Below are 12,779 nucleotides of genomic sequence, written 5' to 3' on the forward strand. Positions count from 1 at the left end.
ATATATATATTAGGTGTATATATTTTGTTTCCTTTTTTAAATATTTAACAAATCTCTTGATAAATCTTTTAGGGTTTAAAGATCAAACAAAATCTTTTTTTTTTAAATCATGTGTATGTATGTGTGTATATAATTTTATATATATATATATATATATATATATATATATATATATATATATGTATATATATATATATATATGTATGTAGTCGTGCATGTATATATATGTATATATATATATATATATATATATATTTTAAAATAGTAAATATATATGTATATGTAAGGTGTATATACTTTCCATTTATAATCACATTAACATGATCTTGGTGAATCCTTAAGGTTTTTAAGATCTAAGCTTTATTTTTTTTATATGTATGTATATATCGTGTATGTATATGCATATATATATATATATATATATATATATATATATATATATATATATATATATTTTATTTACATGAACAATATGAATATGATTATGAATAAGATCAAGAACATGAATATGATTATGAACATAAACATGAATCAAAAGATAGAATTTAAAAGTTTTTGATCTAGGGTTTTTACCTTGTTGATGTATGATGAAGATTAACAAGAAAAGATGAAGATGACTTGAAGATGAAGATCAAAGCACTTGAAGATCAAGAACACGTTTGAAGATCACGAAGAACACGATTGACACTCTTGAAGATTGCTTAAGATCACTTGAAGATGGTGGTGGTGTGATGGTGGTGTTCTTGGCCGTAAATCCAAGAGAGAGGGGAGAGGGAGAGATTGTTTTTGAGAGAGAATTATTGTATGAGAATGGGATGAAGAAAACCTAAAGATGGCTCCTCTATTTATAGTTGCATTAGGATGATTCTAGATCTAGGTTTACTTGGAGGAAAAGTTAGGGTTAGGGATTGGTGATATGGTGGCCGAAATTTGGAGGGCAAAAGGGTTAATTTACCCTTTAAATTTTCGGCTAGGGTTTTAAGGAATGGGCTTGGAACTTTTTCGTTTTAGTCCTTGTACTTTAGATTAGCTTAAAATGGCTCATTAAAGGTTCTAATTTAATTGTTTGAATGCAACAAGTTTTAGAGTATTATATTTTGTTCAAAAAAGTTAATTAGCTTATTATTTTCATCTTTTATTAACTTGTCAATTATTACACAAAGTTAATTAATATGTTTTATAACTCTTAATACTTAACAATTATTAATTAAAGTTTAATCATTAAGTTTTTATTATATTGTTTGGGCATTTAATATTGGAAAAATATAGAATAGAAAAATGAGGGTCGTTATAAATACTTCATCGGTTATTGTTGTTGGTGAAATGTCCCGTTCTTATTGATTAAAAACGTTCCATATTAATTGATTTCGTTGCGAGGTTTTAACCTCTATATGAGACGTTTTTCAAAGACTGCATTCATTTTAAACAAAACCATAACCTTTATTTCATCAATAAAGGTTTAAAAAGCTTTACGTAGATTATCAAATAATGATAATCTAAAATATCCTGTTTACACGCGACCATTACATAATGGTTTACAATACAAATATGTTACAATGAAATAAGTTTCTTGAATGCAGTTTTTACACAATATCATACAAGCATGGACTCCAAATCTCGTCCTTATTTAAATATGCGACAGCGGAAGCTCTTAATAATCACCTGAGAATAAACATGCTTAAAACGTCAACAAAAATGTTGGTGAGTTATAGGTTTAACCTATATATTATCAAATCATAATAATAGACCACAAGATTTCATATTTCAATACACATCCCATACATAGAGATAAAAATCATTCATACGGTGAACACCTAGTAACCGACATTAACAAGATGCATATTTAAGAATATCCCCATCATTCCGGGACACCCTTCGGATATGATATAAATTTCGAAGTACTAAAGCATCCGGTACTTTGGATGGGGTTTGTTAGGCCCAATAGATCTATCTTTAGGATTCGCGTCAATTAGGGTGTCTGTTCCCTAATTCTTAGATTATCAGACTTAATAAAAAGGGGCATATTCGATTTTGATAATTCAACCATAGAATGTAGTTTCACGTACTTGTGTCTATTTTGTAAATCATTTATAAAACCTGCATGTATTCTCACCCCAAAAATATTAGATTTTAAAAGTGGGACTATAACTCACTTTCACAGATTTTTTACTTCGTCGGGAAGTAAGACTTGGCCACTGGTCGATTCACGAACCTATAACAAATATGTACATGTATATCAAAGTATGTTCAAAATATATTTACAACCCTTTTAATACATTTTGATGTTTTAAGTTTATTAAGTCAGTTATCCTCGTTAGTAACTGTAACATCCCGCGTTTTTCCGTTAAATTTAATTTTAACACCGTCTTTTTTTTTAAAACATAATCTTTCGTATTTAAATTAATAGTTTCCGTGAGTAACGTTCATTATATTCCCGCTATTTAATTTTGACATCACCCGTTTACTCGAGCGTTTTAAAAATATTCGATCGGTTAAATCCCGCACCCGCTTTGAAACTCGAGGGACCGGAGTTGCCAAATGGGCAAACTAGTTGACTAGGTCAACTAGTCAACCCATTTTTCCACCATTTCCATCATCTCCCTCTCTCTCTCTTTCTCTCTAGCAAGAACACACACAAACCCCAACTTCATAGAATCATCATCTAAATTCGGGATTGGAAGCAAACTTCAAAACAAATTACATATTCGTGATCCTCTCATCATCCTCTTCGATTTGGTACCAATTTCATCCATTTTGGGTAACTTTCTAAAATCACTAAGATTTCTCTAAATTCGTGTTTTTGATTTGAAATGGTGTTAGTTAGTGTCTATGGCTCGTGTATAACATGAATATATGTTTTGTTTGCTCGATTTGTCGATTTGGAGTAACTAATATGAACTTTGAAATGGGTTTGCTTAATCTTGCATTTTGGAAGATTAAATGTTGTTTGATTGTTAAAGTTCATGTTTTAATTGTGTTACTAGTATCACTAGCTTCGTTTTGATGCGTAGGTTGATTAAGAAAACTTCAAAAACCCGATTAATGATTTTGTGATGTTTGACTAGGGTTTGATAGTTCTTGACATGAACTTTTGATGCTTGAATGCCATGGAATGTTAATTGTTAGTGATTAGTTGTAATGTATGCTTAATTACCTTCGAAACGGCATATCGTATGTGTAAATTGGATTCCCAAATCATAAAATACGTTTTACGAACTTGAAACTTTGAAAATAAACCTTTCTTGATCAATTGACGAGTTTTCGGTTATTGTAAATGAAGTTATTGATTGACCATAAGTGCTTAGTTGTATTCCTCGTCAAAATACCTTTTCGACGATATATGATAGGCATTATAAGTGTTTGCGGGTCAAGTGTTGTGTTAGAAAAGGTTTTGGTTCGTGTACACTTGGAAAAACTGACCAGAATTCTCTGCCCAGGTAGTGGCGCGGCGCGCCCCATCCCCGCGCGGCGCGCGGATTGGCCTGGCCAGATTCTGCCTTGTTTGGCGCATTTCACGCGAAAGGTTTGACTAGCTACCGACCTCCGATTCACATGAAACTTGTTTTAATATACTTGTATATGAATATTTAGCATAGAAAAATAGTTCGGGACCCGACCCGAACGCGTTGACTTTTTCGTTGACTTTGACCAAGTTTGACTTTTAGTCAAACTTAACCAAACTTTTATACAATCATTCTAACATGCTTTTATACTTGTTTCTTGTATGAAACTTGACAACGTGATTCACATGCTATATTTAATCGAGTCGTAACGAGCCATAGGACTAATTGAACACATTTCGCCCGACCTTGTGTCGTAACCGGTTAATTGATACAACTTACTTGTTTAGGTCAAGGCTAAGCAACAATCATGCACACGTTTACTTTGTGAAGTACTTTTATACTCATGCACTCGAGGTGAGATCATAGTCCCACCTTTTCAACAACTTTTATTCTTTTAAATCGTGGGCTGAGAAACATATACATTACATACTTATATACATTTCACATGTATATATACTTTTCATACTTTTATACTTTGAACACAATTACGAATACAGAGATACAGGCGAGTTAGAACAAAAGTCCTCAATCCAATTATCATTAGTTCCACTTGCAGGGTGTAAGTGTAAGCGAGTGATTATGTTGTGTGGCCATACGGGTTTAACGAACCCTCATTCAGACGGTTCGCTACCGTTAGTGGATGAAATATAATTTCAACGTGCATAGTGTATGTTCTAACACTATATTCAAAATTCAGAGGGAAGATTCAGTTAAGCTTTGGTAATTGGGTGCTCGCAATACAAACTACATTCTTCGGAATAAATAGGATTTGGATAATCATCTATACAAACTATTGTGGTTCAAAATATACGTTTACAAATACATTTATGATCTCACCAACGTTTTTCGTTGACAGTTTTCTATATGTTTCTCAGGTTCATACATGGCTATTTGATACATGCTTCCGCGTACATTCATACTTGCTTGGGGTCAAGCATACATGCATACACTCTGATTTCATGATTGGAGTCAAGCATACATACATGCATACGCTAGTGATAGCACCTTTGGATTCAAACATATTGTTTACATACTTACGCTATTTATAGCAACTGTGATTTTAAACTAATTATGTCGCAAGATATTTCATTTGTACTTTACTACTTTTGTAAACTTAAACTAGTTGTCGATCCGTTTGGTGAACTAAACTTTGCAAGTCATGCACATTTCAAATGAATGCGACATAATTTTGGTCAAACGCGTCTCATATAGGGACTATGACCACGCAACGGGACCTAAGTAGCGGCGCCGTCAATAACGGTTTTGGTCGGGTCGTTACAAGTGGTATCAGAGCGTTGGTTGTAGGGAACTAGGACGTGCATTAGTGTGTCTAACAGAGTCGTTAGGACGCATTAGTGAGTCTAGACTACAACCGGATAGTTAGCATTTGCATTCTGACATACATTTGCTATAGATAGCACTTACTTGACTACTTGTGCATTATACTTGAATCATTCTTAGGCAAACTTTTTAATGGTACCCAACCTTCATCATACGAACTCGCATTCCGCCACTTTTTGGTAACACACGTAAATTCATGATTCATACACGTATGGATGACGACGACTTCATTAGTCACACTTGTTCGGGAACTCTGTCTCCCGGATTGTTATTTGCCACTGTTTCAACTTACTATCGGTTTCCCACTGGTGTTTCTTACTATCTACTTTTTGGTGTTACTACCATCACTACTCTAGGTGAGTATCGTCATCAACATTTATCACTACGGTTGCGTGCTACTCGTTATCATGACTCGTTACTCTTTTCATACCTAAATACATTATTGTTTGAATCGAACCGATTTGACGTTAACAATCATTTATACACTTCCCGCGGGGAAACGCTTCTTTAGAGTTGTAGAAACTATTTCGATTTAATACGAGTCACGTTTGAGACGTCGTTACATTTTGTTCATTTTAGATTTTCGCGATGACACGAACTTGAATCTATAGAGTGATGTGGGAATGGAGGTATGAGTTAGCGTAATATAACGACACTCGATCAACGTGGTTATATTATGGTAAGACATACCAAAGTTCTAGTGACGCGTGATGGTGGTTAGACTCGATCAACCTAAACACCACCATGTGCCATGTACATGACTTCATCCTTTCATGTTTGGACATCCGAAAACTCCGAGAATATTGATAACAACCATACCGGGGACACACCTTCAATTATTGTCAAATTATATTTATGCTTCCGAATGAATTACCGATTCATTTCGACTTCAACCGTATGTCACACGGGTATACTAGCTCGTCCTCGCGCAGTCTTATTGACTAACTACAATTTACTCGTTATGCTCACATCGGGGCGGAAACTTCTCTTGCATCACCCTCGTACTTCCGGTTCAGGAGGTCCTTATTCTAAATTCTCAATGGAGAGCGACTCTTCACGTCATACAAGTATTCACCGCGAGGGTGGATAGTCCTAACAATCGTTTTCAAAACCCGATAAGAACTTGCCCCGACGAACGTTTTTGGAAACTGATAAATCTTTCGCGACGCGAATTTTCTTGAGAAACTTGTCCTAACAAACTTGTCCAAATATACCTTACGGAATGTACTCCGTTTCGGACCGAGATCCTCGTTTCACTTCTAGATTTTGGAGTGCCTCACAAAAAGTCTCGGGACCACGTTTAGACATGAGTACCGCACATCAACCATAACCCGACGGACCGAACAAACATACGATTTAAGTCTTGAAAACCATAATACGAATTTGTATTACCAACTTCAAATTTACTTGAGAAAAGTATTTTCCTTTAACCGAATCCTCGTACTACAATGATTTTCATTCGAGTTTTAACGTCACTCCTTTTGAAACCACATGTGACCGGAAACGTCATTCTCCTTTGTCGAACCAAGTAAACGATGATCAATTCACCGGGGCCGAGGTTATTCATGAGCAACCGAGAAAAATTTATTCATATTCGGGTAAAACCCTACGCGACTCGTAATCACCAAGAGCTACGCCGATGTTAGACGTAAACATTTCAAATTCCACGTGGGAAACCGCGTCACGTTAAAAGTCTCACCTTGGAAAGGTTTAATCCGTTTCGGGAAACGTAGGAAGCTAAATCCGCGATATTTTGATCCTTTAAATTCTTGGGGCGTTTTGGACCCGTCGCTAGCCGTTTAGACTTTTCCGACTCATTTTGGGTCTCCTTTTATCCTACATTCGATGTATCAACTCAAAGACGTGTTTTGCGAAACGAGAACTTGCTATCTCCTTTGATGAACTCACTATCGACGATAAACTTCATTCCTAGGAGGGCCGGTCGAAACCATGAATCGTGAACCCAAACTCTAGGACGACGTGAAATCCCGACTGTCAAAGTTCGTTGAAATGCCCAAGGGAGTACCTTCACTTATTCGTAGAACCAACAACGCAAGATCTCGAGGAAGAAACAACAACTACTACTTCCAACTAAATTTCGGGACGAAATTTATTTTGAGGTGTGGATAATGTAACATCCCGCGTTTTTCCGTTAAATTTAATTTTAACACCGTCTTTTTTTTTTAAAACATAATCTTTCGTATTTAAATTAATAGTTTCCGTGAGTAACGTTCATTATATTCCCGCTATTTAATTTTGACATCACCCGTTTACTCGAGCGTTTTAAAAATATTCGATCGGTTAAATCCCGCACCCGCTTTGAAACTCGAGGGACCGGAGTTGCCAAATGGGCAAACTAGTTGACTAGGTCAACTAGTCAACCCATTTTTCCACCATTTCCATCATCTCCCTCTCTCTCTCTTTCTCTCTAGCAAGAACACACACAAACCCCAACTTCATAGAATCATCATCTAAATTCGGGATTGGAAGCAAACTTCAAAACAAATTACATATTCGTGATCCTCTCATCATCCTCTTCGATTTGGTACCAATTTCATCCATTTTGGGTAACTTTCTAAAATCACTAAGATTTCTCTAAATTCGTGTTTTTGATTTGAAATGGTGTTAGTTAGTGTCTATGGCTCGTGTATAACATGAATATATGTTTTGTTTGCTCGATTTGTCGATTTGGAGTAACTAATATGAACTTTGAAATGGGTTTGCTTAATCTTGCATTTTGGAAGATTAAATGTTGTTTGATTGTTAAAGTTCATGTTTTAATTGTGTTACTAGTATCACTAGCTTCGTTTTGATGCGTAGGTTGATTAAGAAAACTTCAAAAACCCGATTAATGATTTTGTGATGTTTGACTAGGGTTTGATAGTTCTTGACATGAACTTTTGATGCTTGAATGCCATGGAATGTTAATTGTTAGTGATTAGTTGTAATGTATGCTTAATTACCTTCGAAACGGCATATCGTATGTGTAAATTGGATTCCCAAATCATAAAATACGTTTTACGAACTTGAAACTTTGAAAATAAACCTTTCTTGATCAATTGACGAGTTTTCGGTTATTGTAAATGAAGTTATTGATTGACCATAAGTGCTTAGTTGTATTCCTCGTCAAAATACCTTTTCGACGATATATGATAGGCATTATAAGTGTTTGCGGGTCAAGTGTTGTGTTAGAAAAGGTTTTGGTTCGTGCACACTTGGAAAAACTGACCAGAATTCTCTGCCCAGGTAGTGGCGCGGCGCGCCCCATCCCCGCGCGGCGCGCGGATTGGCCTGGCCAGATTCTGCCTTGTTTGGCGCATTTCACGCGAAAGGTTTGACTAGCTACCGACCTCCGATTCACATGAAACTTGTTTTAATATACTTGTATATGAATATTTAGCATAGAAAAATAGTTCTGGACCCGACCCGAACGCGTTGACTTTTTCGTTGACTTTGACCAAGTTTGACTTTTAGTCGAACTTAACCAAACTTTTATACAATCATTCTAACATGCTTTTATACTTGTTTCTTGTATGAAACTTGACAACGTGATTCACATGCTATATTTAATCGAGTCGTAACGAGCCATAGGACTAATTGAACACATTTCGCCCGACCTTGTGTCGTAACCGGTTAATTGATACAACTTACTTGTTTAGGTCAAGGCTAAGCAACAATCATGCACACGTTTACTTTGTGAAGTACTTTTATACTCATGCACTCGAGGTGAGATCATAGTCCCACCTTTTCAACAACTTTTATTCTTTTAAATCGTGGGCTGAGAAACATATACATTACATACTTATATACATTTCACATGTATATATACTTTTCATACTTTTATACTTTGAACACAATTACGAATACAGAGATACAGGCGAGTTAGAACAAAAGTCCTCAATCCAATTATCATTAGTTCCACTTGCAGGGTGTAAGTGTAAGCGAGTGATTATGTTGTGTGGCCATACGGGTTTAACGAACCCTCATTCAGACGGTTCGCTACCGTTAGTGGATGAAATATAATTTCAACGTGCATAGTGTATGTTCTAACACTATATTCAAAATTCAGAGGGAAGATTCAGTTAAGCTTTGGTAATTGGGTGCTCGCAATACAAACTACATTCTTCGGAATAAATAGGATTTGGATAATCATCTATACAAACTATTGTGGTTCAAAATATACGTTTACAAATACATTTATGATCTCACCAACGTTTTTCGTTGACAGTTTTCTATATGTTTCTCAGGTTCATACATGGCTATTTGATACATGCTTCCGCGTACATTCATACTTGCTTGGGGTCAAGCATACATGCATACACTCTGATTTCATGATTGGAGTCAAGCATACATACATGCATACGCTAGTGATAGCACCTTTGGATTCAAACATATTGTTTACATACTTACGCTATTTATAGCAACTGTGATTTTAAACTAATTATGTCGCAAGATATTTCATTTGTACTTTACTACTTTTGTAAACTTAAACTAGTTGTCGATCCGTTTGGTGAACTAAACTTTGCAAGTCATGCACATTTCAAATGAATGCGACATAATTTTGGTCAAACGCGTCTCATATAGGGACTATGACCACGCAACGGGACCTAAGTAGCGGCGCCGTCAATAACGGTTTTGGTCGGGTCGTTACAGTAACCTACAACTAGTTGTCCACAGTTAGATGTACAGAAATAAATCGATATATATTATCTTGAATCAATCCACGACCCAGTGTATACATATCTCAGTATTGATCACAACTCAAACTATATATATTTTGGAATCAACCTCAACCCTGTATAGCTAACTCCAACATTCACATATAGAGTGTCTATGGTTGTTCTGAAATATATATAGATGTGTCGACATGATAGGTCGAAACATTGTATACGTGTCTATGGTATCTCAAGATTACATGATATACAATACAAGTTGATTAAGTTATGGTTGGAATAGATTTGTTACCAATTTTCACGTAGCTAAAATGAGTAGTTTTTACCAATTTTGTTTTGCTCGCCATTTCTTCGTTTCTAATCCGTTTTGAGTGATTTAAGCGGCCACGGTTTCGTATTGAACTTGACTTTATGAAACTAAACAGAAAAGGTATAGGTTTATAGTCAGAAATACAAGTTACAAGTCGTTTTTGAAAGAGGTGGTCATTTCCGTCGAAAGAACGACATCTTGATGACTGTTTTGAAAAACATACTTTCACTTTGAGTTTAACCATGATTTTTGGATATAGTTTCATGTTCATAAGAAAAATCATTTTCCCAGAAGTATAGATTTTAAATCAAAGTTTTTCATAGTTTTTAATTATCCAAACCAAAACAGTCCCCGGTTGTAACTACGACGGTGTAAATCCGGTTTTATGGTGTTTATCGTGTTTTCGGGTTTTAAATCATTAAGTTACCATATCATATAGATATAGATCATGTGTATAGTTGATTTTAAAAGTGTAGTTAGAAGGATTAACTTTATTTGCGAACAAGTTTAGAATTAACTAAACTATGTTCTAGTGATTACTAGTTTACCACTTCGAATATGATAGCTTTTTATGTATGAATCGAATGATGTTATGAACATCATTACTACCTTAAGTTCCTTGGATAAACCTACTGGAAAATAGAAAAATGGATCTAGCTTCAACGGATCCTTGGGTGGCTCGAAGTTCTTGAAGCAGAATCATGACACGAAAACAAGTTCAAGTAAGATCATCACTTGAAATAAGATTGTTATAGTTATAGAAATTGAACCAAAGTTTGAATATGATTATTACCTTGTATTAGAATGATAACCTACTGTAAGAAACAAAGATTTCTTGAGGTTGGACGATCACCTTACAAGATTGGAAGTGAGCTAGCAAACTTGAAAGTATTCTTGATTTTATGTAACTAGAACTTGTAGAATTTATGAAGAACACTTAGAACTTGAAGTTAGAACTTGAGAGAGATCAATTAGATGAAGAAAATTGAAGAATGAAAGTGTTTGTAGGTGTTTTTGGTCATTGGTGTATGGATTAGATATAAAGGATATTGTCATAACCCGTCCTTAACCATAAGAACGTGTTAGATAACGTATGATTTCATTGCGAGGTATTGACCTCTATATGCGACATTTTTAAAAAGGAAAACTGCATATATTATACATTACAAACCAAACCATTATTTTTGTTACAAGCTTTAGACAATAAAAAGATGATTATCGTTTAACGATAATCTTCGACTTACAAACTTTACAAATGATAATAACAACACGATTTCTAGCATATTTTACAACACACGTCCTCGGATATGCAGTTTTATTTTTGACACAAATATGAGTACGCATGATCCTGCTTAGATTCAACATAATGCAGCGGAAGCTTTAATTATCACCTGAGAATAAACATGTTTAAAAACGTCAACATAAAGTTGGTGAGATATAGGTTTAGTGCGCAGCAATATATATATATAGACCACAAGATTTCGTATATAAACAGTTTAATAAAAGTATTCTAAGTGGTTGAGCACTTGGTAACCATACTTAACATTTTCACGTCGCATATTCCCTTTAATATGAAATCTTACTACACCGTACCAAGTGTAGTCACAAAACGAAGTACTGTGCAACCGTTGAATACTGGTCGTCCAGTCCGGTTGGGGTTGTCAGGCCCGATAGATCTATCAACAGGATTCGCGTTTACAATACCGCTGTAAATATTAGTTACCAAGCTACAGGGAAGTATGCCAGTGGTACAACTCAACGTAGAACATATTTTTCAGTTACTTGTGTCCATATCGTAAAACATAAAATACATGTATTCTCATCCCGAAATATTTAGAGTTTAAAAGTGGGACTATATACTCACTCTTGTCTTGATGATATATATATTTTGACTCGGTCTTCCGGTTGATATCACGAACCTATCCATATATAATATATCAATATGTTTTCATTTTAAAACAAACGTTATATATATATATACTTGTTATACTTTTAATATTTTGAATATTTCCTTAGTCCGTAGTTAGCATTTCGATGTTAGTAATTCAATTTTAATGGTTCATTTTTAGATGTTTAATATACCCGCAATAAACAAAACCCCCAACGAAATAAATAAAACCCCATCGTATATGTATTGGTCGAGATTAATCTTGACCCATGGTACCGGTGTTGTCAAATGACGTGTTGCGTACATAAAGTACCGGTGTTGTCAAATGACGTGTTGCGTACAATCATGGAATCTTATGATTAATCTTCTCGTGTTGTTTACGGGTGATCCTGAACCATATAAAATTGAATTATAAGTACATATATATAAAATATCATGTTATCTTAGAAATATGTGATTTATATCATTTTTTTCCAATTGATCCCGTAGTTGAAATGATCTAGGATAACCAATTTTGTTTCGGTCATAGTTTCTTCGTTACAAATCCGTTTTCGTTGATTCAAATTGCCATCTTCTTGGATCGAGTTCTTCTTTAAGACTATGAACTGTAAATACCTTGGTTTGTATTCAAAATCATACGGCATAAGTGAAACATTAGTGAAACATATGAAGTTAAACATTTTTGTTACAACAAAATCATTAAATGACCATTTTTCTAAAAATACTTATACTTTGAAAAACCAAGTTTTACCTTGTTAAATTAGCATATACATAAGTTATATTACAGGTCTTGAAGTATTTTAAAAGTTAAGTTAGAAGGATCTATTTAGTTTGCAAACAAGTTTGAAAACATTCAAACTATGTTCTTGTTGTTAAACTTTTGTACCACAAAATAAGATAGCTATATATATATGAATTGAATAAGGTTATGAACATAGATTCTACCTCAAGTTCCTTGGATAAGTTTGCTGTAAAAGAGGAGTAAGAAGCTAGAATAAAAAGGG

Source organism: Rutidosis leptorrhynchoides, chromosome 11 (assembly GCF_046630445.1).
Source record: "Rutidosis leptorrhynchoides isolate AG116_Rl617_1_P2 chromosome 11, CSIRO_AGI_Rlap_v1, whole genome shotgun sequence".
NCBI lineage: Eukaryota > Viridiplantae > Streptophyta > Magnoliopsida > Asterales > Asteraceae > Rutidosis > Rutidosis leptorrhynchoides.